Below are 27,582 nucleotides of genomic sequence, written 5' to 3'. Positions count from 1 at the left end.
GCAAGCGGAAGCTCAGGGTCCCGCTTGCGGACTGAGCGGAGATGTTCCGCAAAGCGGTCACCCAGTCTGCGCTTGGTCTCTCCAATGTAGAGGAGACCACACTGTGAGCAGCGAATACAGTATACTACATTGAAAGAAGTACAAGTAAATCGCTGCTTCACCTGAAAGGAGTGTTTGGGGCCTGGGATAGTGAGGAGAGAGGAGGTAAATGGGCAGGTATTACACCTCCTGCGATTGCAGGGGAAGGTGCCCTGGGAAGGGGACGAGGTGGTGGGGGTAATGGAGGAGTGGGCCAGGGTGCCGCAGAGGGAACGATCCCTTCGGAATGCTGACAGGGGAAGGGAGGGGAAGATGCGACTGGTAGTGGCATCACGCTGGAGGTGGCGAAAATGGCGGAGGATGATCCTTTGGATATGGAGGCTGGTGGGATGAAAAGTGAGGACAAGGGGAACCCTGTCACGGTTCTGGGAGGGAGGGGAAGGGGTGAGGGTAGAGGGGCGGGGAAAGGGTCGGACACGGTTGAGGGCCCTGTCAACCACAGTGGGGGGAAATCCTCGGTTGAGGAAAAAGGAGGTCATATCAGAAGCACCGTCATGGAAGGTAGCATCATCAGAGCAGATGCGTCGGAGACAGAGAAACTGGGAGAATGGAATGGAGTCCTTACAGGAGGTAGGGTGTGAAGAAGTGTAGTCGAGGTAGCTGTGGGAGTCAGTGGGCGTATAATGGATATTGGTAGACAACCTATCCCCAGAGATGGAGACAGAGAAGTCGAGGAAGGGAAGGGAAGTGTCAGAGATGGACCATGTAAAGGTGAGAGAAGGGTGGAAATTGGAAGCAAAGTTGATAAAGTTTTCTAGTTCGGGGCGGGAGCAGGAAACGGCACCGATACAGTCATCAATGTACCGGAAAAAGAGTTGGGGGAGGGGGCCTGAGTAGGACTGGAACAAAGAATGCTCGACATATCCCACAAAAAGACAGGCATAACTAGGACCCATGCGGGTACCCATATCGACACCTTTTACTTGAAGGAAGTGCATGGAGTTGAAGGAGAAGTTGTTCAATGTGAGAACAAGTTCAGCCAGGCGGAGGAGGGTGGTGGTGGATGGGGTCTGGTTGGGCCTCTGTTCCAGGAAGAAGCGGAGAGCCCTCAAACCATCCTGGTGGGGGATGGAGGTGTAGAGTGATTGGACGTCCATAGTGAAGAGGAGGCGGTTGGGACCAGGAAACTGGACATTGTCAAAATGACGTAGGGCGTCAGAAGAGTCACGGATGTAGGTGGGAAGAGACTGGACCAGTGGAGAAAAGATAGAGTCTAGATAGGAAGAAATAAGTTCAGTTGGGCAGGAGCAGGCTGACACAATGGGGCTGCCGGGACAGTCCCGTTTGTGGATTTTGGGAAGGAGGTAGAAGCGGGCTGTCCGGGGTTGTGGGACTATGAGGTTGGAAGCCATAGAGGGAAGATCTCAAGAGGAGATGATGTCAGTGACAGACCTTTGGACGGTGGCTTGATGTTCGGTGGTGGGTTCATGGTCCAGAGGGAGGTAGGAAGAAGTGTCCGTGAGTTGGCGTTGAGCTTCTGCAAGGTAGAGGTTGGTACCCAATACAACAACAGCACCACCCTTGTCTGCAGGTTTGATGACCAAGTCGGGGTTAGACCTGAGAGAACGCAGTGCCTCAGGTTCAGAGGGGGACAGGTTAGAGTGAGTGAGGGGGCAGAGAAATTGAGACGACCAATGTCTCAGCGACAGTTTTCAATGAAGAGATCAAGAGCGGGTAAGAGGCCAGGGGGAGGGATCCAGGTAGAGGGAGAATGCTGGAGGCGGGTGAATGGATCTGCTGGTCGGGGGGAGGACTCCTGGTCGAAGAAGTGAGCCCGGAGGTGGAGGCGATGGAAGAAGAGCTCAACGTCATGCCGAGCACGAAATTCATTGAGGTGGGGGCGTAAGGGGATAAATCTGAGACCTTTGCTGAGTGCAGAACGCTCAACATCAGAGAGGGGGAGGTCAGAGGGTACAGTGAATACACGGCAAGGGGTCAGATCAGAAGAGGTGGGGTCAGAGGGAAGTGAAGCGGAAGGAGGATCTGGAGGGGCATTAATCTCCATCAGCTGCTGGAGCTTGCTCAGTCCGCAAGCAGGACCCTGAGCTTCCGGTTGCTTGCCATTTCAACACTCCCCGCTGCTCTCATGCTCACATCTCTGTCCTGGGATTGCTGCAGTGTTCCAGTGAACATCAACGCAAGCTCGAGGAACAGCATCTCATCTACCGATTACGCACACTACAGCCTGCCGGACTGAACATTGAGTTTAATAATTTCAGAGCATGACAGCCCCCCATTTTACTTTCATTTTTAGTTATTTTTTTCTTCCTTTTTACATTTTTTACAATCTTTTTTTGCATTTATTTCATTTCATCTTAGTTTGTTCAGTTTGCTTACCCGCTGTTTTTTTCAGGTTGTTTTTCTTCAGGTTTGCACTTGCTGCTGTTCAATATTCAGTGTATTCACACCTAATCTGTGCTAATGCTTTGTCTTTCCACACACCATTAACATATTGTTTGCCTGTTCTCCGTGACCTTTTGGTCAGCTTTGTGGCCTGGTCCAATCTGCACCTTCTCCTTTGTTATCTCTTGCCCCACCCCCACCTCACTTGTTTACAATCTGTGACTTTTCTAATATTTGTCAGTTCCGAAGAAGGGTCACTGACCAGAAACGTTAACTCTGCTTCTCTTTCCACAGATGCTGCCAGACCTGCTGAGTGATTCCAGCATTTCTTGTTTTTGTTTGAGGAAAAGTTAATGTTCATTTGAATCAACAGGATGCCATTTGTGATTTTGATAAGAGCTGATATGGCACTGTGACAGTGACGGATGTCTGGTTTGAGGACTTCAATCGTGGAGTTCTGGAAAAGAAAGGCACCAATTAAGGAGGCAACAAGAAGTAGGCAGGATCTTGGGATGGAAACTGAATTTGGAAATCAGTTACAGAAAGCGTTATAAAATAAAAAACAAAAAGTGCTGAAAATACTCAGCAGGTCTGGCAGCATCTGTGGAGAGAGAAACATCGTTAACGTTTCAGGTCAGTGAGCTTTAATCAGAAATGGCAAAGGGTAGAAATGTGATAGGTTTTAATCAAATAAAGCGGGTGTGGGGCAACAGAAAACAAACTGGAGGGTGTTGACAGGCCAGAGGGTTACAGAGAATAATTGACAAGGAGGTCATGGGCAAAAGCAAAGACAGTGTGTTAATGGCCTGGTGAAAGACATGCAGAGAGGGCGTTACATGACTGAATAATGAAAGCCCTAGCCAAAAGCACAAACATGAATAAACACAGTGGGCAGGAACATGGTGAAAAAAAATGAATGATGAAACAAAGTAAAATAATAAAAATAAAAATGAAAAGTGAGGGCCAGTCATGCTCTGAAATCATTGATCTCATTGTTCAGTTCACAAGGCTGTAGAGTGCCTAAGTGTTAAATGGGGTGCTGTTCCTCGATCTTGCGTTGATGTTCACTGGAACACTGCAGCAATCCCAGGACAGAGCTGTGGGCATGACAGCAGGGGTGTGTGGTGAAGTGGCAAGCGCCAGATAGATCGGGGTCATGTTTTGTTTTCCCCAATGTAGAGGAGACGACAATGTGAGCAGCGAAAACAGGATGCTAATTTGAAAAATGTGCAAGTCAATGGCTGCTTCATCTGAAATGAACGTTTCGGGCCTTGGATAGTGAAGAGAGACGGGGAAAAAGGCAGGGATTACACATCCTGCGATTGCATGGGAAGGTGCTGTGGGAAGGGGATGACGTGGCGGGGGTAGCGGAGGAGTGAACCAGGGTGGTGTGGAGTGAACGATCCCCTCGGAATGCTGACAGGGAGTGGAAGATGTATTTTGTGGTGGCATCACGCTGTACGTGGCGGAAATGGTGGAGGATAATCATCTAAATGTGCTGCCTGGCGGGTGGAAAGTGTGGACAAGAGGATCCCTGTCGCGGTTCTGGGAGAGAGGGAGGGGTGAGGGCGCAGGCGCAGGAAATGGGCCGGACACGGTTGAGGGTCCTGGCAACCACAGCAGGCGGTGGGGGGCGGGGGGGGGGGGTGGAATCCTCCGTGTGGAAAAAGGAAACCATATTAGAGGCGCTGTTGTGCACGGTGAATAGTCACAAGGTTGAGGACAGGTTCCAGGGGAACCTGCACAGTGGATAGTCACAAGTCTAAACACGGGGGCTGGGGGAGCGTGCAGATTGAATAGTCGCAAGTTTAAACACAAAAGCCAGGGTGAGCCTGCACAGTGAATCATCGCAAGTTAAAAATAGGTTCCAGGGGAACCTGCACAGTGGAAAGTCATAAGTTTAAACACAGGGCTTGGGGGAGCGAGCAGACTGATTAGTTGCCAGTTTAAACACAGAGCCCAGGGTGAACCTGCACGGTGAAACTTCACAAATTAAAAACAGGGAGCAGGGGAACCTGCACAGTGAATCTTCGCCAGTTAAAAATAGGGCCCAGGGGAACCTACGCAATGAACAGTCACAAGTTTAAACACAGGGCCCGGGGAGAACCTGCACAATAAATAGTCGCAAGTTTAAAAACAGTGTCTGGGGGAGCCTGCACGGTGAATAGTCAAAATTTTAAGCACAGGACCTGGGAGGAACCTGCACAGTGAATAGTCACAGGATTTAAAAAAAAGAAATGGGAGGAACCTGCACAGTGAATAGTCACAAGATTTTTAAAAAAGGGCATGGGAGGAACATGTACAGTGAATAGTCACAATTTTAAACACAGATCCTGTGAGCAAGCTGCACAGTGAACAGTCACAAGATCAAAACCAGAGCCTGTGAGGAACATGCACAGTGACTCGTCACAAGTTTAAACAGAGGGCCCGAGGGGAACCTGCGCAGTGAACAGTCACAAGTTGAAAAACTTGTCCTGGGGGTAACCGGCACAGTGAATATTTACAATATTGAACACTGAAGGGTGAGGATGGGGAGGGGGCGGGGGAGACTGCACAGTGAACAGTCTCAGGTCTAAACACAGGGCCCAGGGGGAATTTGCACTGTGAATAGACACAAGTTTAAACACAGGATTGGGGAAAATTTGCACAGTGAACAGTCACAAGATTAAGCACAGCGCACGTGGGGAAACTGCACAGTAAATATTCAGAAGATTAAACACGAAACCCGGGTGGAATCTGCACAATGAATCATCACAAGTTTAAACACAACTCCCGGGGGATCCTGCTCAGTCAACAGTCACAAGTTTAAAGTAAGTGCCCGGGAGGAAACTGCACATTGAATAGTCACAAGATTAAATACAGGGCCCGGGTGAGCCAACACAATAATTAGTCACACGTTTAGCACAGGGCCTAGGTGGACCTAAACAGTAAATAGTCTCATGTTTAAACAGAGCGCTCGGGAGGAACGTGCACAGTGAATTTTAAAACGTTTAAACACAGACCCTGGGCGGAATCTTCAGAATAAATAGTCACACGTTTAAAAACAGGGCCCAGGGGAAACAGCCCAGTGAACAGTCATGAGTTTAAACTCGGGTTTCGGGAGAAACTGTACAGTGAATTGGCAAATGTTTAAACACATGACCTGGGGGCAACTTGTAAAGTGAACAGTCACAAGTTTAAACACACGGCCTGGGGGGGAAGTTGAGCAGTAAATAGTCACAAGTTTAAATAGAGGGTTCGGGAGAAACGTCCACAGTGAATAGCCACATTTTTTAACACAGGTTCTGGGAGGGATCTGCAGAATAAATAGTCACCTGTTTAAAAACAGGGCCCAGGGAAAACCTGCACAGTGAAGAGTCACAAGTTTAAACAGAGGTTTCGGGAGGAATGTGCACAGTGAACAGTCGCAAGTTTAAACACATGGCCTGGGCGGAAGCTGCACAGTGAATTATCACAAGATTAAACACGGGGGTTCCTGCACAGTGATTGGGCACAATTTTAAGCATAGCGCTAGGGGGGGACCTGCACAGTGAATAGTCACAAGTTTAAACACAGAGCCCGGGGGATCCTGCACAGTGAATAGTCACAAGTTTAAACACAGGACCCGTGGGCTCCTGCACAGTGATTGGACACAAGTTTAAGCACAGCGCTCGCGGGGAATCTGCGCAGTGAACAGTCACAAGTTTAAACACAGGGTCCGGAGGAACGTGCAAGGTGAATAGTTGCACGTTTGAACACAGTGCCCGGGGGATCCTGCACAGTGCATGGTCACAAGTTTAAACACATGGCCTGGGTGGAAGCTGCACAGTGAATTATCACAAGATTAAACACAGGGCCCAGGGGATCCTGCACAGTGAATGGTCATAAGTTTAAACACAGGGACAAGGGGGCTCCTGCACAGTGATTGGACACAAGTTTAAGCACAGCACTCGGGGGGAACCTGCGCAGTGAACAGTCACAAGTTTAAACACAGGGCCCGGGGGAACGTGCAAGGTGAACAGTTACACGTTTCAGCACATTGCCCGGGGGATCCTGCGCAGTGAATTGGAACAATTTTAAGCACATGGCCTAGGAGAAACTTGCACAGTGAATAGTCGCAATATTAAATGATTAAATGCACGGCACGGGGGATACTGCACAATGATTCGTCACAAGGTTAAACACAGGTCCCGGGGGAGCCTGCACAGTGAAAATTCACAAGTTTAAACACGTGGCCTGGGGGAAACGTGCACAGAGAATAGTCGCAAGATTAAAAGATTAAATGCACGGCCTGGGGGAAATTTCTTTTGGGCCTCCTTATCTCGAGAGACAATGGATACGCGCCTGGAGGTGGTCAGTGGTTTGTGAAGCAGCGCCTGGAGTGGCTATAAAGGCCAATTCTGGAGTGACAGGCTCTTCCACAGGTGCTGCAGAGAAATTTGTTTGTTGGGGCTGTTGCACAGTTGGCTCTCCCCTTGCGCCTCTGTCCTTTTTCCTACCAACTACTAAGTCTCTTCGACTCGCCACAATTTAGCCCTGTCTTTATGGCTGCCCGCCAGCTCTGGCGAATGCTGGCAACTGACTCCCACGACTTGTGATCAATGTCACACGATTTCATGTCGCGTTTGCAGACGTCTTTATAACGGAGACATGGACGGCCGGTGGGTCTGATACCAGTGGCGAGCTCGCTGTACAATGTGTCTTTGGGGATCCTGCCATCTTCCATGCGGCTCACATGGCCAAGCCATCTCAAGCGCCGCTGACTCAGTAGTGTGTATAAGCTGGGGATGTTGGCCGCTTCAAGGACTTCTGTGTTGGAGATATAGTCCTGCCACCTGATGCCAAGTATTCTCCGAAGGCAGCGAAGATGGAATGAATTGAGACGTCGCTCTTGGCTGGCATACGTTGTCCAGGCCTCGCTGCCGTAGAGCAAGGTACTGAGGACACAGGCCTGATACACTCGGACTTTTGTGTTCCGTGTCAGTGCGCCATTTTCCCACACTCTCTTGGCCAGTCTGAACATAGCAGTGGAAGCCTTACCCATGCGCTTGTTGATTTCTGCATCTAGAGACAGGTTACTGGTGATAGTTGAGCCTAGGTAGGTGAACTCTTGAACCACTTCCAGAGCGTGGTCGCCAATATTGATGGATGGAGCATTTCTGACATCCTGCCCCATGATGTTCGTTTTCTTGAGGCTGATGGTTAGGCCAAATTCATTGCAGGCAGACGCAAACCTGTCGATGAGACTCTGCAGGCATTCTTCAGTGTGAGATGTTAAAGCAGCATCGTCAGCAAAGAGGAGTTCTCTGATGAGGACTTTCCGTACTTTGGACTTCGCTCTTAGACGGGCAAGGTTGAACAACCTGCCCCCTGATCTTGTGTGGAGGAAAATTCCTTCTTCAGAGGATTTGAACGCATGTGAAAGCAGCAGGGAGAAGAAAATCCCAAAAAGTGTGGGTGCGAGAACACAGCCCTGTTTCACACCACTCAGGATAGGAAAGGGCTCTGATGAGGAGCCACCATGTTGAATTGTGCCTTTCATATTGTCATGGAATGAGGTGATGATACTTAGTAGCTTTGGTGGACATCCGATCTTTTCTAGTAGTCTGAAGAGACCACGTCTGCTGACGAGGTCAAAGGCTTTGGTGAGATCAATGAAAGCAATGTAGAGGGGCATCTGTTGTTCACGGCATTTCTCCTGTATCTGACGAAGGGAGAACAGCATGTCAATAGTCGATCTCTCTGCACGAAAGCCACACTGTGCCTCAGGGTAGACGCGCTCGGCCAGCTTCTGGAGCCTGTTCAGAGCGACTCGAGCAAAGACTTTCCCCACTATGCTGAGCAGGGAGATTCCACGGTAGTTGTTGCAGTCACCGCGGTCACCTTTGTTTTTATAGAGGGTGATGATGTTGGCATCGCGCATGTCCTGGGGTACTGCTCCCTCGTCCCAGCACAGGCATAGCAGTTCATGTAGTGCTGAGAGTATAGCAGGCTTGGCACTCTTGATTATTTCAGGGGTAATGCTGTCCTTCCCAGGGGCTTTTCCGCTGGCTAGGGAATCAATGGCATCACTGAGTTCCGATTTGGTTGGCTGTATGTCCAGCTCATCCATGACTGGTAGAGGCTGGGCTGCATTGAGGGCAGTCTCAGTGACAGCATTCTCCCTGGAGTACAGTTCTAGGTAGTGCTCAACCCAGCGGTCCATCTGTTTGCGTTGGTCAGTGATTATGTCCCCCGATTTAGATTTGAGGGGGGTGATCTTCTTGATGGTTGGCCCAAGAGCTCTCTTCATGCCATCATACATTCCTCTGATGTTTCCGGTGTCTGAGGCCAGCTGAATATGACTGCATAGGTGTTGCCAGTAGTCGTTTGCGCAACGCCTAGCTGTTCTTTGTGCAGTACTTCTGGCTGCTTTAAGTGCTGCGGATGTTAAATCGCTGGGGGCTTTCTTGTAGTTCAAAAGTGCAATGCGCTTAGCGGCTATGACAGGTTCCAGCTCTTCATTATGAGATTGAAACCAGTCTGCATTTCTCTTCACACTTTTGCCGTAGGTGGTCAAAGCTGACTCATAGATGGCGTCTCTGATGTGGGCCCACTTGGTCTCAGCATCCCCTGTGGGAGTGTTTTGAAAGGCTGTTACAAGTGAATTTAGAAATTTTTGTAACAGCTGTGGGTGAGAAATTCTGCTCGTGTTGATGCGCGGGTGGCCCTTCTGCTTGGAATGATGCAACTTCTTTGGTCTGAGTCTAACCTTGCTGCACACCAGGGAGTGGTCGGTGTCGCAGTCCGCACTGTGGAAGCTGCGTGTGATTTGAACACTGTTTAAGGCGGCTCGCCTTGTGACAATGAGGTCTAGCTGGTGCCAACGACGTGATCTTGGGTGCCTCCATGAAACCTGGTGACAGGGTTTAGTGTGAAAGAACGAGTTGGTGATGCAGAGGTTATGATAGGTACACAACTCAAGCAGTCTTTGCCCGTTCTCATTCATCCTTCCAACGCCATAGCGCCCAAGGCAGGAGGGCCATGAGTCATGGTCGGCCCCAACCCTGGCATTAAAGTCCCCCAGCAGGAATAGGTGTTCGGTGTTGGGGATGCTGCTAATGATGTTATGGAGTTGTTCATAGAACTGGTCTTTAGCTTCAGGTGCGGAACAGAGTGTTGGAGCATAGATGCTGAGTAGGTGTACTGGACCAGAGGTGGTGAGCAGTCGGATGGACAGTATGCGTTCCGAGCCATTTGAGGGAGGCTCTATCATGCTGAGCAAGGAGTTTCTGATGGCGAAGCCCACTCCATGCTGTCTTGGTTCTTCAGGATCCCTGCCCTGCCAGAAGAAGGTGTAGTCTTGCTCTGCTAGAGAGCCACTCGCGGGGAGGCGAGTCTCCTGAAGTGCTGCAATGTCCACATTGAGTCTACTGAGCTCGCTGGGGGAAATACTGCACTGTGATTCGTGTCAAGGTTAAACACAGGACCCGGGGGAGCCTGCACAGTGAATATTCACAAGTTTAAACACATGGCCTGGGAGAAACTTGCACAGTGAATAGTCGCAACATTAAATGAGTAAATGCATGGTCCGGGAAATCCTGCACAGTGATTTCTGTCAAGGTTAAACACAGGGCCCGGGGGGATCCTGCACAGTGATTCGTAACAAATGTAAACACAGGGCCCAGGGAGAAGCCACCCAGTGAATCGTCACAAGATTAAACACAGGGCCCAGGGAGAAGCCACACAGTGAATAGTCACAAGATTAAACACAAGGCCCAGGGGGAAGCTTGATCAAAGAGGGACGTTTAAAGAATGTATTAAACGTAGGACAGAGAGTGAAGCAGTTTAAGGATGGTATATCGGCACATCGCATCCATGCTGTTTCTTCATCCAGTCATTCCCACTCACCCCACTCAATCCCCATAGCCCTGCAAGTTTATTTCCTTCACGTTACTGTACAATTTCAATTTGAAGTCATTGATTTTCTCTGCTTTCACCACCCTTGTGGGCAGCAGGATACCCATCATTACCACCCGCTGTGCAAAAAAAACTTCCCAATCACATTTAGCCTGTATCTCTTGCTCAAAGCCTTCGATCAATATCCTCTCGTCCTTGTACCACGAGTTGCTGGGAAAGGTTTTTCGTTCTCCAACTTATCTAAACCTGTCATCACCGTGCACACTTCCATCAAATCTCCCCTCAACTTCCTTTGTTCGAAGGAGAGCAGCCCAGCTTTTCCAACCTAACCTTACAACTAAAATCCTCCATCATCTGGTAAATCTCCTTTGCATCATCTCAAAAACCATCACGTTATTCTTAAAGTGTTTGGGGCGGCACAGTGGTGCAGTGGTTATCACTGCAGCCTCACAGCTCCAGCGACCTGGGTTCAATTCTGGGTTCTGCCTGTGTGGAGTTTGCAAGTTCTCCCTGTGTCTGCGTGGGTTTTCTCCAGGTGCTCCGGTTTCCTCCCACAAGCCAAAAGACTTGCAAGTTGATAGGTAAATTGGCCATTATAAATTGCCCCTAGTATAGGTAGGTGGTAGGGAAATATAGGGACAGGTGGGGATGTAGTAGGAATATGGGATTAGTGTAGGATTAGTATAAATGGGTGGTTGATGTCGGCACAGACTCGGTGGGCTGAAGGGCCTGTTTCAGTGCTGGATCTCTAAACTAAAACTAAAAACTAAACTAAACATTATAATTGGACACAATACTTCATTTGGAACCTAAAAAAGAGCTTTATACCTGTTCGGCATAACTTCCCTACTTTTGTACTCAATGCCTCTGTTTATGAAGCCCAACATCCCATATGCTTTACTAATCACTCTCTCAATATGTTCTGCCACCTTCAAAGATCGATGCACATGCACCGCCAGGTCTTTTGTTTCCCTCACACTCTTTAGAACTGTGTCATTAAGTTTATATTGACTCTCCCTATTCCATCTGCCAATATGAATCAACTAACACTTGTCTGTATTGTATTCCATCTGTCACCAGTCTGCCCATTCTGCTAGCCTATCTATGTCCTGTTGTTGGTGGTTCATATCACCCTCACTATTTACCACCTCTCCAAGTTTGGCGTCATCTGGAGATTTTGGGATTCTACTCTGTGTTCTAAGAGCCAAAGAATTAATATAGATCAAAGCAGGAAAACATTGCTGCCCCACAGACTCTTGGGGAATACCACTGTCTACCACGCTCCAGTCTGAAAAACAATCATTTAGTATGATTCGGTGTTTTCTGCCCTGAAGCCAATTTTTGATCCAATTGTGCACTGACCCTCCTATTCCGTGAACCTCTATTTTGTTCACCAACCTTTATGTGGTGCCTTATCAAACGTTTTCTTCAAATCCATACAAAACAACATCCTCCACATTCCCTTCATCAACCTGCTCTGTTATTTAATCCACAAAGTAATTAGGTTAGTCAAATAAAATCTGCATTTTGCAGATTTGTTTCGGCAATCCTTAGTACTTCGAACCTCTCCAAGTGTGTGCAGATTTTTCCCCTGATTATTGTTTCTAAAACCTTACCCATCACTGATGTCAAACTAACTGGCCTGTAGTTGCGAGGACTATCTTTACACACTGTCTTGAAAGCATTTGGCACTTTTCAATCCTCTGGCAACCCCCTCCACGCCGCCACCCCCCCCCCCCCCCCACCCCAGATGCAGGGAAGGATTGAAGATGACAGTAAGCCCTTCCATTACCACTATCCCCGCTTCCAATAGCAGCCTGGGAATCAAGTCATCTAGATCAGGTGTCTTATCGACCCTAAGCTTAGCCAACCTTTTTAGTACCTCTCTCTCTCTCAATGTTTATCCTATCCATTGCTGCTAATCTCCCTGTTTCTGCAGACATTTTGTTAGTTTCCACTTCCTGAGTGAACACTGATATTATGTATTGATTAGGAAATCTAAGTATATATTAAGGATATGTATGCTTCATAGTAGACCACAGAAAACTTAGTTCTTGCACTATAAATAAACATATGACTGCTTTCATAATCTTCGCAAAGAATCAGAGCTGCTTGGCTGGTAGTTCATGCATCCGTAATCGACTGGTGTAACTGCAATATCCTTCTGTTAAAGACTGGGTTAATGAACTATTTATCCCGGCTTCTTCAGTAATGCTTTGGTCCAGTCTTACCTTCCAGTCACATCATTCCTCTGCTGTAGCTTCCACTGCTGTCAGTACTGTGCAGCTGTGATGTGAACTTCACCTTGTACAGACTCCTCTGACTCACTATCCTTCCCACGCGGGATGATAATCTCTGAGTTGCTGCGTGCTGAAGACTGAGGGGGAGACGTTACATATTGGTGTTGCTGGTCGGGCTTGCCATTCTCTGAAGGGCCTAACCAGTGAAAACAGAAAAAAGGATGAACGAATGGAAAACATTGGGCAGGTTCTAGAGCTTGTTCCTTCTGGGAGTGGTGAGGCATCCAAAACTTGGGTAGCTTCCTGAAATAGATTCGCTAGAAGAATAAATAGAAGAGAAGAGAGCCAACCACAATTCAGATCAGTTTGGATGGTCATGTACTTCATTGTCGATGTATTATCTTTGGACAGGTGTTCAGTTGACGAGTCACAGGTCATCTAAATGTGTAAGTTCGAGTTGTGGCGTGGGTCAGTTTGTATGAACTAATTGAGTTTGTACGCAAGGAGGTCAATTTATGAAAACTATAAGTTTCTGCTTAGCGGGCCACTAGTTGGTTTATGCTTCATTCTCTGGCTGTTGTTTGCATTTCTTGTCTTGATCTTGAAGAAATGCAGAATTACTGGACGGGTGTACTGTTCCAAGTTGAGAAAGCACATATTGCATCAGTTGGAGCCATTGGCGCAGTTTATGCAGGAGGATCTGAAAGTTCATGTCGGCATTGTGGTGTAAGTATAACCAATTGCTGCCCAGTATTCAAAAGAGGATGAGGATATTACTGTGTAAATGTAGCCTGCACCATGCAGAATTCCACAACAGAGTTAAAAAACAGTACTTATCAATGGAGGGAGATATTAATGTATCAAATCACGTCTTTCAGTCTTCAGCATTTATCTTCTCTGTAACTGTAAATATTGATTTTTTTATTCACAAATAGAGGGACATATGACTGCTTTAATGCAGCCGATGAACTGCGCAATATTGACCAGCAGAGGGAGGCATTATTGTAATCATGGTTCGGTACAGAATCCGCAGGCAGATGTGGACATTATTGAATCAATGCAAACATTGCGCTGTGCAGTTTTCACCAGTGTGGCTGTTAGTCAACTTATATCCAGGAAAGTTAGAATTTCTGTCTGCATTACATCTGGTTAAGTTTATTTTCATATATATCTTTATATATGTATGAAAGATGAAAATCTTTCGCTGAACTTGTTTATTTAGTGACTGTAATGAATGTCAATTTTCATGGGGCCTAATCGAATTTCTTTGCTATGAATCAGAGTTTCATTGTTATGTTATTCTCCCCCAAACGTCATCAGCTTGGGGACAGAGAAGTATCAGCCGCTCTATTGGGAGGGAGAGAATGGATCAACGTCTGAGAAGATTAGTTTGGAAGAGTATGATCTGCGAGCTTCAATATGTATCGCCAAACGACCATATACCATCTTTTGAAATTAGGATATATATATGGCAGTTCTGGGTTGTACTATATCAGACTCGCTGATGCTGGTGTTCCTGGTGAGATTCGATGTACAAATATTGATGCCTCAAACTTTCATAGAAATATGGACGGTTCTGGATTGTGTATCGATATTTCCAGGTATTCCATAGAATTGACAGTATTTGATCAGGATCTCTGCGATTCTGGATGTATCTTCGAGGGAGGGGTGGGGGGAATGTGAATATCAAAGAATTTACAGATCAAGCATCTGACTGCATCTGTCGAACCCATTTCCCACACTTATACCATCACCCCTAGTTTTCCAGCTACCAGAAAAATAATCACATTAAACACTTTATATGCCACCTCCCCCTCCCCCCACCCCCAGAATAAAGGATACCAAGCCTTAAGCAACAAAATTAATTATTTTTAATAAACTAAATCTTAAACAATAATGAAACAAATCTATAGATGAAAAGATTTTATAACTTCTTCGTCTTCCTAATTCTTATGCACGCACACATATACATTCAAACACCGGTTAACCGGGGGAAAAGGCTTTTCTCTTTCCAACTGTTTCTTGGGAATAATAAAATAACTGGGTCATAATATTCTGGTCGGATATTCCCGGGTCGGTGAGGTGTCCCAGAGTCCAATAGTGGGATGTCACTTGAAATCTCTCCAGGAAGGTTTAATGGACAGTCTGTGATGGTTTGGGGTTCAATGCAATTCGTCTGCAGCAGGCGTCACACAGATCTTTCAGCAAAGGGTGCAGCAACAGGCCTACTTGGATTTTGAAGTAGCTGTCTAACAATATAAGCTTTCTTGAGCTTTCTGCGTTTCCTAAAATATAAGAGGCAACAGGAATCACTCTTGAGGCAGAGATTTCTTAGAGACTGGAGGGAATATAATTCTGTTCCTTTAACAATGCAGGGCTTCCTTTCTGCAAAGTAGTTTTCCACCACAGAAAGTAGCAACTCCTCTTTTCCTCGGTCGTTTCTCTCTCCAGGGCTCTTTTCCCCTCTCCAAGCAGACCACAACCACACCGCAAATGTAGGCTTTTTTTCCCAAGAGAGGCAAATGTTTTTTTTCAGATAATAGCTCTGTTCCCTCATCTGCAAACATAGGTCCCTGCCAGCTCACTGCAATACTGCTCAGCTCACTGATCTCTCACAGGGCAAAGTGAAACTAAAACCCAAACAATAAGTAATGTGGCGTTCATAAATCTTCCTGTCATTTCCCTATTGAGATGCTTGGCATCAGGTGCCGGCATTCTGAACTCAGTTCCAACACCAAGTTTCAGCATTCAATTTTCACAGAAAATCCGTTTGCTCAAACTTTTAAAAGCTCACAGAATTGTTAGCTTTCAATACAGAAAAATAAAGGTCTTGTGACAATACTATATTTGCTGCTTGCCCACTTTACTTCACCGCCCTGCTCTCACGCCCAAATATCTGTCCTTGGCCTCCTGCAGTGTTCCAGTGAAGCTCAACACAAACTCGAAGAAAGCACCTCGTCTTCTGATTAGGCACTCTGCAGCCTTCTGGGCTCAACATCGAGTTCAACAATCTCAGCTCATGACTGCCATTAGTTTTTTTTTAAAAACATTTATTTGATTTCATTTTATTTTTAACCATGTGTCAGTTTTGCATGTTTTGGCTTTTGGACAGAGCTTATCATTACACTGCAATTAACACCCTCTCTGGAGTAATGCTATCTCTTTCTACGACAACTCTTGGCACTCCATTTTCCTTTTATTCCATGTTATCTCTATTATTTCATACATCTGGAATTAAAAGTTAGGGTAATGGTGACCATGAACCGATTGTCGATTGTTGAAAAAAAAACACATCTGGTTCTCTCAAGTCCTTTACAAAAGTCCGTTCCTACACTCTCGCTGGGTTAAGATTCTAGCTCACTTTTCCTTACAGCACTGTGGGTGTTCCTACACCCCCAGAACAGCAGCAGTTAAATAAGGTAACTCACACCATCTCAAAAGCAATCAAGGATGGTTAATAAATGCTGGTCTCGCCAGGGACGCCCACTCACCTTGAATGAATAATAAAAAAAAGTGTTCCTGCACTCCATCTGATCAGACATCCTAACTTTCTTTCTTCTTGACCCTTCTTTCACTTTCTAAAAATAAACTATGACGCTTGTAATATTTTCCAGTTCTGGTGAAAGGTCACATACCTGAAATGCTATCTCTGTCTACATAGATGCTGTCAGATATGCTGAGTATTTCCAGCACTTTCTGATTACAGGTCAGTGCTTATTAGGTTGCCCGAGTGTCACATTATTAACAGGGATCCCAGAAAATGACAGTGTTGGCAGAGAGATCCTCAGATCTCTACTTTTGTACTGCATTCTCTTAGGTATTTGAGAAATTCTGAGGAGATCTTGAATGTGTAACATAATTTACATAGGTTCTTTGCTGAGTATTAGTATTTGCTGCAAGTGTCTGATTACATTTGTGTATGGTTAAAAAAAAACATGGCTCTGTAGTAAATTGACAATATTACAATCGCAGACTTCAGGAGGACATACACAGTCTGCTGAAATGGGCAGATCCATGGTAGATGCAATTTATTGTGATCAAGTCAGAAGTGATGCTGGAGAAATATCATGCTGGTATAATATAAATGGCACCATTTTCAGGAAATGCAACAGAGGGATCCGGGGAATGCACGTCCATAGAAGTTTGAGGATTGCAAGGCAAGTAGAGAAGCTGATTGAGAAAGTGTATGGGATACTTGTTCTGAAGATAGAGGTTTTACATATAAAGTAAATCAAGCTAAGCCTTTACAAATCAATTGTTATGACTCAGCCGCCGTCTTGTGTGCAATTCGGGGAAGAATACCTCGGAAGAATGTCAAGGCCCTGCAGAGGGTACAGAGGAGGATTGTCAGGAAGACACCATGGGCGAGGAAATCCATTTACGTGGAGAGAATGGAGGAGCCTCATTTTTTCCCATTAGAGCAGAGCATGTTCAGGGGGATCTAACAGAGTTCAAAATGCAGGAAGTTATGATAGAGTAAGAATGGGGAATGGTCAGCAGAGATCATGGCTGGGATTTTACTGGCCTCAAGAGGCGTGAATGGAAGCCAGGAAGGAAGTGGGGAGGCGGGATCATGGAGAAAAGTAGCGGGTCGCAGCGGATGTGGCAGAATGTAGATCCCATCGCCTCCCATCGTGCATTGATCCCGGGGGCGGGATAGGACGACAACAGCCTTTGTGCCTGGAGGCAGACTGAAGATCTTAAGTGGCCTATTAATGGCTAATTATGGAATCATTCCATCGCCGCTGGGATCTTACTAGTTCCAGATTCTTCCATCACGTGGAGAGGACACCTTGTAAAACGAAGCGTTCTCGCTGCGGCCATGTGAATGGGGTGGGGAGTTCCCTCCTTCCGGGCCAATTTCTGGCCCACAGGGCATCCCCACCAGGACCCAATGCATTTCCTGGGACTTCCCTTCTCCTGGTGCACAGGAACACCACCCAATCCCTCTCACCGGGGCCTTATGGACTTTCTCCGGTGACCACGCCTCACCACCTCTTTTCCGGGCTTCCAGCGCAGGGTCAGGGTCCGAGGTCCTCTGTCGAACTGGCAGAATAACTAGAGCGGTAATGAAGAGACATTTCTTCACACAGAGGCTTGTTAAGATATGGAAAACACGACCCGAAAGAGCGATGAAATCAGATTCCAGAGGAACTTTTTAAAGGCAATTGAATAAGTACTTGAAGTGGACGAATTTGCACGATTATGAGAAAAAGCTACGTATGTGGCAATAAGTTAGACAGCTCTTTCAAAGGGACGACTCTGACTAAGGTAGCCGAATAGACTTTCCTAAACATCTATGATTCTATGATCTGGAAGCCAGATCAGTGCCTCGTTTACTTTATACACTGTCACACGGCATTGTCCTCGCGGGATAAGCTGGTAGTTGTAACCTGGGTTCATTGTATCCATAAATGGTCACATTTCTTCTCATTGGTGCGTTTTACCAGACTGTAACTCACGGTGCAACAAGTCAAACTCTGTTGGTTATTTGGAAGGGAACATTGGTTTCTGTAGATACTGCTGTAAAGAATTAACTTCCACAACAGCCGGAGATTCAGAAGGTGCTGGAGAGCGTTCGGTTAATCTCAACCCTGTACACAACTCCAGAACCATGCTGCGGTCCTTGTGACCCTATTTCTAATGCAGCTTTTTAACTGAGTTATGGATCATTGAATCCATTATTTATTGTTACACTGATTATTAATGCAAGATGTACATCATTAATTTAATTATTACCTTTACTACAGAACACATTCAGATGATGGAGAAAGTAAATAATGCTTAGTACAGTTTCATTATCTTGTGTAGAGTGTAATGAAATATCAGAACTTGTTTATTGCCGTCTACCTGACGCTCGTACAGGCAGAGGAGACTGGAGTTGAAAGTGTAATGATACGATTTAAGCTGAGACTGTTATAAAAAAGTCACTTCGCTGTTAGAACAGAATCTGTCAGTGTCTGGGATCAAGTTACAGAAAGTGGATCTGTTTTATGTGCAGTTATCGTTCATTGAGATGGTATGAAATGGATACTGAAACGGTTTATATAATTTGTAGAAGTTTCATTTGATACATGTTTCGGATTGTTTTTTTCTCCATTTTACAATTAATCAAGTACAAATAGGAATAAACCTCCAATTAAAAAAAAAGCCTTGCGTTTATGTAGCGCACTTCTCGACGTCAGGGCGTCCCAAAGAGATTTGCTGTCAATTCAGTGCTGCTTTGTAGTGTTGTCCATACTGTAATGTCGGAAACACGGGAGCATATATGAACACAGCAAACTTCAACAAACAGCAATGCGATAATGACCAGAATAAGATATATTTGTGTGTGATGTTGGTTGAGGGATCAACATCGGCCAGAACATTAGGGATAAGCCTCCTGCCCTTCTTTCAAGTAGTGCACCACAGAGGGCAGAGGGAGACTCTGTTCAATTTTTCTTCTGAGTGTCAGCCCAGATTTTGTGCTCAGGTCTCTGGGATTAGACTTGAACCAACATCTTCTGATTCAGAGGTGAGACTGCTACCAACTAAGCAACTGCTGACAGCAATACTGTTTTGGTGACATTAAAGGAGATGGAACATTTTACATCTAATTAACGGGTATTTTAAATTCCCAGTTGAATTTGTGTCCAACACAAAGACCACAACAGTTTGTTTCATTTTCCCCCTGCATTTCTTCTGCTGAAACAGCCAGTTGGAATTGAAATTCTAATCTTATTATTTAAAGAGAGTCTGATAGAAGTAGAATGCCGTCTTTGAATAGAGTGCATCAGAGTCTGAGTGTAGAACACCAATCAAAACCGCATCTACTGCCGACTGAACCTCCACACACATTTCTGTCACAAATATTTCTCAATACAAGTGTTTTCCGCTTGCCTAGTGATACAGTTCACGAAACTAAGTATTTTAAAATAATTTGTTCATGTTGAAGTGTTATATTAAATCTATAATAACCTCTCAACTGGAGCTGGAACCGATATTTTCTCAATTCGTTTTAATTATTCGTATAATTATCAAGTGTACTCGGCAAAATATTATGTTACTCAAAGTTCCTAATTCGTTGGTGAATTTGCTCTGTATTATTGATCAATTCGTGACGATCTTCAGAATTAGTATCTTTTCTATTACATTCATTATTCTATTTCCACCATTTATATGTACAGTGCCCAAAGATAGTTAAGTTTTCCCAATCACATATTTTTACACAGTGTCATGTAGTGCGTAATGGCTTAGTGATATTGTTCTTTAGTATTCTTCCAACGGCTCGATGTTTGTTATTTTATTCCATTGATGATTCCATTCTGTTTCTCAGTATTTCCCGTGAGTGTTTGGTTACATTTATCAATTTCTGTCTACGTAAAAAAAAACTTTATTGGTTTACTGACAGGGCAACTTAGTCCCAGTGTTATCAGATACTTTATATATTTGACAAATTATATTTCCGTGAATATTACATAATTGTATACTAAAATCATGTTTTGTGTATTATTTAAAGAACCTTTTATTCAAGCCATAAGAAAAAACAGAAAAAAATGAACATGACTCCATGTATCCTTTTCTCCTTTTGCTAGTTGCTCAGAATAATTTGCATAGAGAAGGAATGCTTTATGACGAAAAACAATGTTATTCATTGCTATCATAGGAAGCGAATATTGAAATAGTTTATTTCATTTGTAGAATTCACATTGAATACAGAGCTTGGGCTGTTGGTTTGATTTCACATTCCATCAATATAAAATAGGGTACAATTATCCATTATTTCGCTATCAGAAAGCATTGTATTTATAATATCTTCCATCTGATTAACACGTCCTCTAAATTCCCAGGTTGGGCGTGTGCGCAACTTTGATTTGAAGCCAACATTTAAAGCAAATACCGAGGCAATTTGGTTTATTTGGTCCTCTGTGGCTCTTGTGCCGACACAGCTGACTGGAGTTGAAATTTTAAGCAGATTAATTACACACAGCAATCGAGAATTAGAGCATGATTGCAGTGAGAATCGATGCTCTCGGGGTCTGGACTCTAAGGTAACATTTGGGTTTCAGAACAGCAGTCAAAGCTAAATCTACTGCTGACTGAATCCACACGGGCATTTGTGTACAAGGTATTTCACAGTAGAAATGCTGCCTGATCCTGCGTGCTATGCTGAATGGATCCAAAATAATTTATATAGTTTGTTCCATTGTAGAGTGTTGCACATGATCTATAAATATTGTAGAATATATTAACTAGAGGCAGAATCAATAGTATTTCAATTAGCATTAATTATTAGAGTAATTGTGAGGTGCCTCTCCAAAAGATAATTTTACTGAATATTCCAAATTCTCCGAATGATTTTCCATTTATGATTGCTTACTTAATGATGATCTTGAAAATTTAGAAATTTGTATCGTTAATTCTCGACTTATTTCACATATTCATACGTACAATGTCAAGTAATAATTAATGTGACAAAGTCTCCTTCACCATCCTCCTTTTATGTAAAGCATTGTGAAGTGTGAAATAAGATATCATGAATAGTCTACTTCCACCTACTCAATATTTTTGCAGAGCTTTTCTGTCGATGATTCGATTCCGTTTCTCACTGTTTGCAGTGCGGGTTTGGTTACATTTGTTAATGTCTATCGACAGCAAATGCTGGTTCATGACAGGGAAACGCTCCCTAAATGTTATTACATATTTCCATGATGAATTTCCTTTTGCTTTTGTAAAAGGGATTGTATTCTAAAAATCGTGATTTTGAAGGTAATTTAAGAATATTTTCTGCAAGCCATCGAATGGATAGAAAGTATGGAATGTATTTCCTCCATGTATCTTTTTTTTAGCAATCGGCCGCAGATCAAAATGGATTTATAGGAAACGTACATTTTTATTTTAATTTGTCGTTTATTGAGATTGTATAAAGTGAATATTGAAACAGTTTCCTTCATTTATAAATTTATTATTTAATACAGTTTGTCCTGTGTGATGTTCAGTTCATCAAATTCAAATAGTGAACTTTTATCAATTGTTGTTGCTGAAAGCAAACACGGATCTAATATTTGTCATCAGATTAACAATTAATTGCATTTCCAGAGGAGATTTCAGTTACATTTTGTTTTATTACCAGAATTGAACATAAATACCGCAAGAGTTGGTTTTAGTTTGTTTCAAGTTTGTTTCCGGGGTGATCCATACCTGGAAAGTCAGATGATTCCAGTATTCGCCGGATAGTAATAATGTTATATGACTATTAGAATCACTGTTTGTAAAAAATATATCACTCGTATTATATTTAATAAATATTCTTCATCAGGAGCAATAAATACCTGATACTGAGCACATTTACAATACAGACAGAGGACTTCCATTGAGATTTCCGCAAAGCCACAGTAAATGAGCTGAACCGCTGCAAATGGCACAATCTCAATCCAACTCTCCATTTATCAACCCAACAGACGCTACCGGGCTTGCACTGTTAGCCCAGCTGTGCGCCTGCACTGATCGCTTGGCCTCAGATCTGATATGCGACACATGTTGTGAAGCTGAGACTGGGGAGCTGGGGAGGGAGGGAGGTTTCTCAGCCTCGGGGAGCCGGAACAATCGTTAATGTGGGTATCACAAGCAGAAACTGCACTGTACGATCCCATGCGGCCTGTGCATTCCCATTTACATTTTGGTAAATATTGAGAAAGTGAAATTCAGAGAACATTAAACAAAAGAGCTAACATAGTGCAGGAAGCACTTGCCACGATTAAACTCAACACCGTTGAACTATTGGAAGAAAACGGGAGAGTTTTTCTGAAATACTGTCCAGTTACTGTAAAGAAGATAGTGATAGATTTCAAGAGGACAAAGAAAGGCTGGTGAAATGGTCGGACACACGGCAGATGAAATGTAATGCAGAGAAGTGTGAACTGATGCCTTCTGTTTTGAACAACGAGGAGAGGCAATATCACAGAATCGCAGAACTCTTACCGTGCAGAAGGAGGCCATTCGGCCCATCGTGTCGCACTGGCTGTCTGAGAGAGCATTTCATTCAGTTCCATCCCGTAATCCTGCACATTCTTCCTTTTCATATAACTGTCCAATTCCCTTTGGAATGCTTCAATTGAACCGGCCTCCACTGAATTCTCAGGCAATGCATTCTGGACTTTGATCACTCGCTGCGTGAAAAAGTTTTTCCTCAATCCATCTGTGCTCTCTTGTTCTCGATCCTTTCACAAGGGGGAGGGGGGGGGGGTGTTGGCAGGGGCAGTGTCTCTCTATCTACTCTGTCCAGGCCCCTCATGATTTTGAACACCTGAATCAAATCACCTCTCAACCTCCTCTTCTCCAAGGAAAACAGCCCTAACTTCTCCAATCGATCTTCATAACTGAAATTCCTCATCCCTAGAACCATTCTCCTGAGTCTTTTCTGTACTCTCTCCAATGCCCTCCTGTCTTTCCTCAAGTGCAGCACACAGATCTGGACGCCGAACTCCAGTGGAGGCCGAACTCGTGTCTTATGCAAGTTCAACATAACTTCCTTGCTGTTTCCCCCTATTAAGAAAGCCCAGGACACAGCTCTCTCAACCTGTCCTGCCACACTCAATGACTTATGCGCATGTATACCCAGGCACCTCTTCTCATGTACCCCCTTCAGAATTGAGCCCTTTATTTTATATTTTATCTCCATGTTCTTCCTACCAAAATGAATCACTTCACATTTCTCTGCTTGAACTTCACCTGTCACCTGCTTGCCCATTCCATCAAATTGTCCATGTCCTTTTGAAGTTCTACACTATCCTCCTCACAGTTCACAATGCTTCCAAGTTTGGTATCATCTTGAAATGATGTCCTGTACACCAAGGTGTAAGTCATTAATATATATCAGGGAAACAAGTGTCCGAAGACTAACGCCTGGGGAACTCTACTACAAACCTTCATCCAACCTTAAAAACATCCATTGACCACTACACTTTGTTTCCTATCACAACGCCAATTCTTTATTCTCCAAAGTGCCTGATGCAACAAATCCAATCATTTTTGTCCACGCCCGTTTAAATACTGGTTTCCCGCTTACCAGGGAGTCTGCACATCTTGAGTTCAATTGCCAGCGACACATCCTGTTCCTATCCAACATTTTGCAGAGAGAGCCTGTTTTCTACCCTCTTTGGTCTTGTCCAACAGTCATATAGTGATATAATTTGTAATTTAGTTCATTGAACTTTTACAGACAATAGCAATTGCTAATGTGCCTCACAGGTTTCGTTTACTGATTGAACATAAGTACTTCCCGAATAGCACCAGGCAGTCTGGACAGAGAGGTCTGCATATTCTCTGTTCAGACATGTAGTTTACGTTTCTAAAATTACTCAAATATCTTCATTGTATAAGACAGAGTCCCATCCTTACAAATGTATGTGATTCTGTTATACAATTAATATTACCTTGATTTATGACAATTGTATAATCAACACAACCCTATAACATAGTTCTGCATGAATATACTGCCCATTGGAAGGCTGATGTTTAAGTGTAGTACTTGTGGGTGTTACATTCTCCGGCGTGAAGCGGAAGTAATACAAAAAGTGGTTGAAACTTTAAACCAGAAAGCACAGCGACATCTGGCGAACTACGTAGTAATATAAACCTGAATGGATGAATCACATAAAGCATCATCAGGTCCTGCCTTTCTTGCAAAAATTGCTCATTAATCAAAGATCATGTACGAAGGAAAAGAACACGCAAAGCACATCTTCTCCATCACAAATCTTCCTCCTGAAAGAGTCCAGTGTCTCGTCCACCCTCAACTCCAAAAATACGTGAAAGTAGCTCATGGAATTTTTTGGTACAACGTTTAAAAACATCCGTCAGTCGCCTCCGCCATTTCCCTTTGATCCCCAACCCACCAGTCCTATCTTCCAATAAGTGTCCTCCGATGACATCACACTGAATTCGCATTGCGTGGGTCTCTCCGAGAGTCCTTCACACTCTCTGCAATTATGTTGTCAATGAAATTCACATCTTGATGTCTACACCCTATTTCTACGAAACTACTGATCACACAGATCTCCCTTCCTCGTCCCCATGTTCGCTGACAATATTAACGATTCTCTCCCTCGCTTCATGTTCTACCCCCTCTCCTTCAAATCAGCTGTAATCACACCTCCCCTTGCAAATTACTGCCCCAGCTCCAACTGTTCTTACATCACCAAAGTCCTTGAATGTGTTGTCCCCTCCAAATCCATGCTCATATTTTATGGAGCTACATGTTTCAATCCCTCAAATCAGATTTCAAGCCACACCACAGTACCGAAATAATGGCTTATCAAAGTCACAAATGACATCCTAAATGATTGTGAAAAATGCAAACGATTCCTCTTCCCCTTCTTGACTTGTCCATAGCCTTTGATATGGTTGATCATGAAATTCTGCTCCAACTGTTCTCCATTCACACCCGGCTGGGGTGAGGGGTGGGGGAGGGGGTCTGCACTCAGCTGGTTCTCGTCTTATTGGACAGGGTCAGAAAGTGACTTGCAATGGTTTCTCTTCCCGCTCCCTTAAAGTCACCAAATAATCTATCCTTCGACACCTCAATTCTCATTTACATGCTGCCTTTCAGTGATATACACAAAGACAGCCTTAGTTTCCACATGTATCTCATGGTACCCAACTAGACCTCAAGTCCAACACTCTTGCTTCCACCACTGCTTGGAACCTGTCAGAATTCCAGTCTGACATTCAGTGCTGCATTTCCAGAAAATTCCTACACTTCAGTATTGAAAAGATACAAGTCATTGTCTTCAGTCCCCATCACATCTGTTCCCTGGCCACCAACTCTATTTCTTCCCGTGCCAACTGTCTGTGACTGAGCTAGACTGCTTGTAACCTTGGTATTATTTTAACTCCTCGCACATATCCATACCATCACTAACACTGTCGATTTCTACCTCCCTAATATCAAGCGATTTTGCCCTTATCTAGTCTTACCCATTGCTTTGTCCCCTCTAAGCTCGATGACTCTAATGCATTCCTGGCTGGCTTCCCCAGTTAAAACCACTGCAAACTCTGCTGCCGTGACCAAGTGCCACTCAGCCATCTGCCCTGTGTTCACTGACCTACTTTGCCCAGCAATGTGCGATTTTAAAATGTTCATCCTTGTTTTCCAATCCCTGCATGGCCTCACAGTTCCTGTATTTGCAATCGGTTCCAATCTGACAACTCCCCCCTTTGACTTCTTGAGCATTCCTGATTTTAATTGTGCACCATTGGTGGCGATGCCTTTAGCTGCGGAGGCAACATTTAATTATGGAGTTATTTAATTCTCTGTAACTCTCAAACTCTCGTTCCGGCTTTCAGACGCTCCATAAAACCTAAATATTTGATTTAGCTTCTGGTTATCTGACTTAGTGTATTCTTAGGTGCTCTTTGTCAAGCTTTCTTTGATATCACTCCTGCAAAGCGCCTTGGGATGCTTTATTACGGTAATGACGCTAGATAAATGCAAGTCACTTGTTGTTCAAGATAAAGAAAATAGGATATGGCAGTAAATGTCGGACCAAGATAATAAATAAGGGTAACAAACATGGATAAGGAACAGATACAGTTATCTAACATGAGTATAAATTAACTGGTAATCGTGTGAATGATTCCCTTTACAACAACGTACACAGGGTTTGAAACATAAAAGGGGGACTGCTGGGCAGAACTTGTCAGAACCAGACGTAGTAGGATATCTGAAACATTTCTGCACTTTACATTATATGTAATAGGTAAGTGTAGACAGATATTCTGTTGTATAGTTTCATTTACCTGTCACATGCATTTAAAATGCTTTTTTTAAGCTGGTGACAGTGCAATGAGTTGGATTGAGTGATGAGGTGAATGTGTACTGTAAGTAGAATCCTCCTACATTGTTGTCCAACAGACCATTTGCAGTTAAGGTTGTGTGACGGTGGGAGCCCATGTACTGGCCGAGTGGAGATTTATTGCAATGAGACATGGGGCTCAGTCTGTGATGATTCCTGGGATCTGCTGGAAGCTAACTTGGTTTGCAAGCAGCTGGGTTGTGGAAAAACATTCGACATGGCACGTCCTGCTTCTTGTGAACCAGGCTCAGGGCCAGTTTGGTTGGATGAAATTAACTGTGTTGGTAGCGAAGCATTTCTCTGGGAGTGTGCCTCAGCATCATGAGATAACCACGACTGTTCTCATAACGAATATGTGAGTATCATGTGTTCAGGTAAGGGTGCTAAGAATGTACTCATTTTCTGTAGTGGTGTAAACGAGGATTCACACAGAAGTTATGATATAGAATTGCATAGACTGTGTCATGGACTTGCATCTTTTTTCTACTCCGATTAAAAACAATGTGCACCTCTAAGACACTGTTAAAATATAGCACCTTTAAGGGAGAGAACGTTCTGGAATTTCAAAGGCGCAGTGTGCCAGAAGCTGCATTTTTGTTACCTCGGGTGCAGCAGGAGAGAGAGGTCACATGATGTAATGTTACTCCTTAACTGTGTGTAAAACTGAAAAAAAAACTGCTGAAACCAGACTCACCAGCGAAACGTACTGAAGAGAAACGAGCTGTTTATTGTCTTTCAGCAAAAATTCTGTAGAGAACTACAGGCCGAATTAATTGCCTAACGAAGAAATTCCTTCTTTTTTAAAGAAACTGTTTGTATTGCTGAAGGAACTGTTGTTGCCTACTGCAGCCGAAAAGTTAAACGCCTGTTAAGAACAGACCAGTGCATCCAATGGCCTTTGATTATTTCCACATTAGAATGCCTCATCCACCAGGAATGTAATACAAAGGCTTACTTACTTTATTCGTTCTTGAGAAGCAGCTGAATTTCGAAAACACTAATTTTAAAACTAGTTAACTACTGTTTGTTTTGAATGCATGTGTGCGAATGTGGGGAGTAATTTTAAAATCATCAGGTCTTTAGTCATAGGTTTATCTGAATAGTGTTTAAGATTTTTGTTTCAATAAACAGTTAATTTGTTGATGTCTGAAGATATTTGGTTTGGTCTCTTTTATTCTGTGGTTAGC

The sequence above is a fragment of the Heterodontus francisci genome, chromosome 21 (genome assembly GCF_036365525.1).
Source record: "Heterodontus francisci isolate sHetFra1 chromosome 21, sHetFra1.hap1, whole genome shotgun sequence".
NCBI classification, from domain to species: Eukaryota; Metazoa; Chordata; class Chondrichthyes; order Heterodontiformes; family Heterodontidae; genus Heterodontus; species Heterodontus francisci.
The sequence above is the reverse complement of the archived record's forward strand: the minus strand, read 5'-3'. Positions refer to the sequence as shown.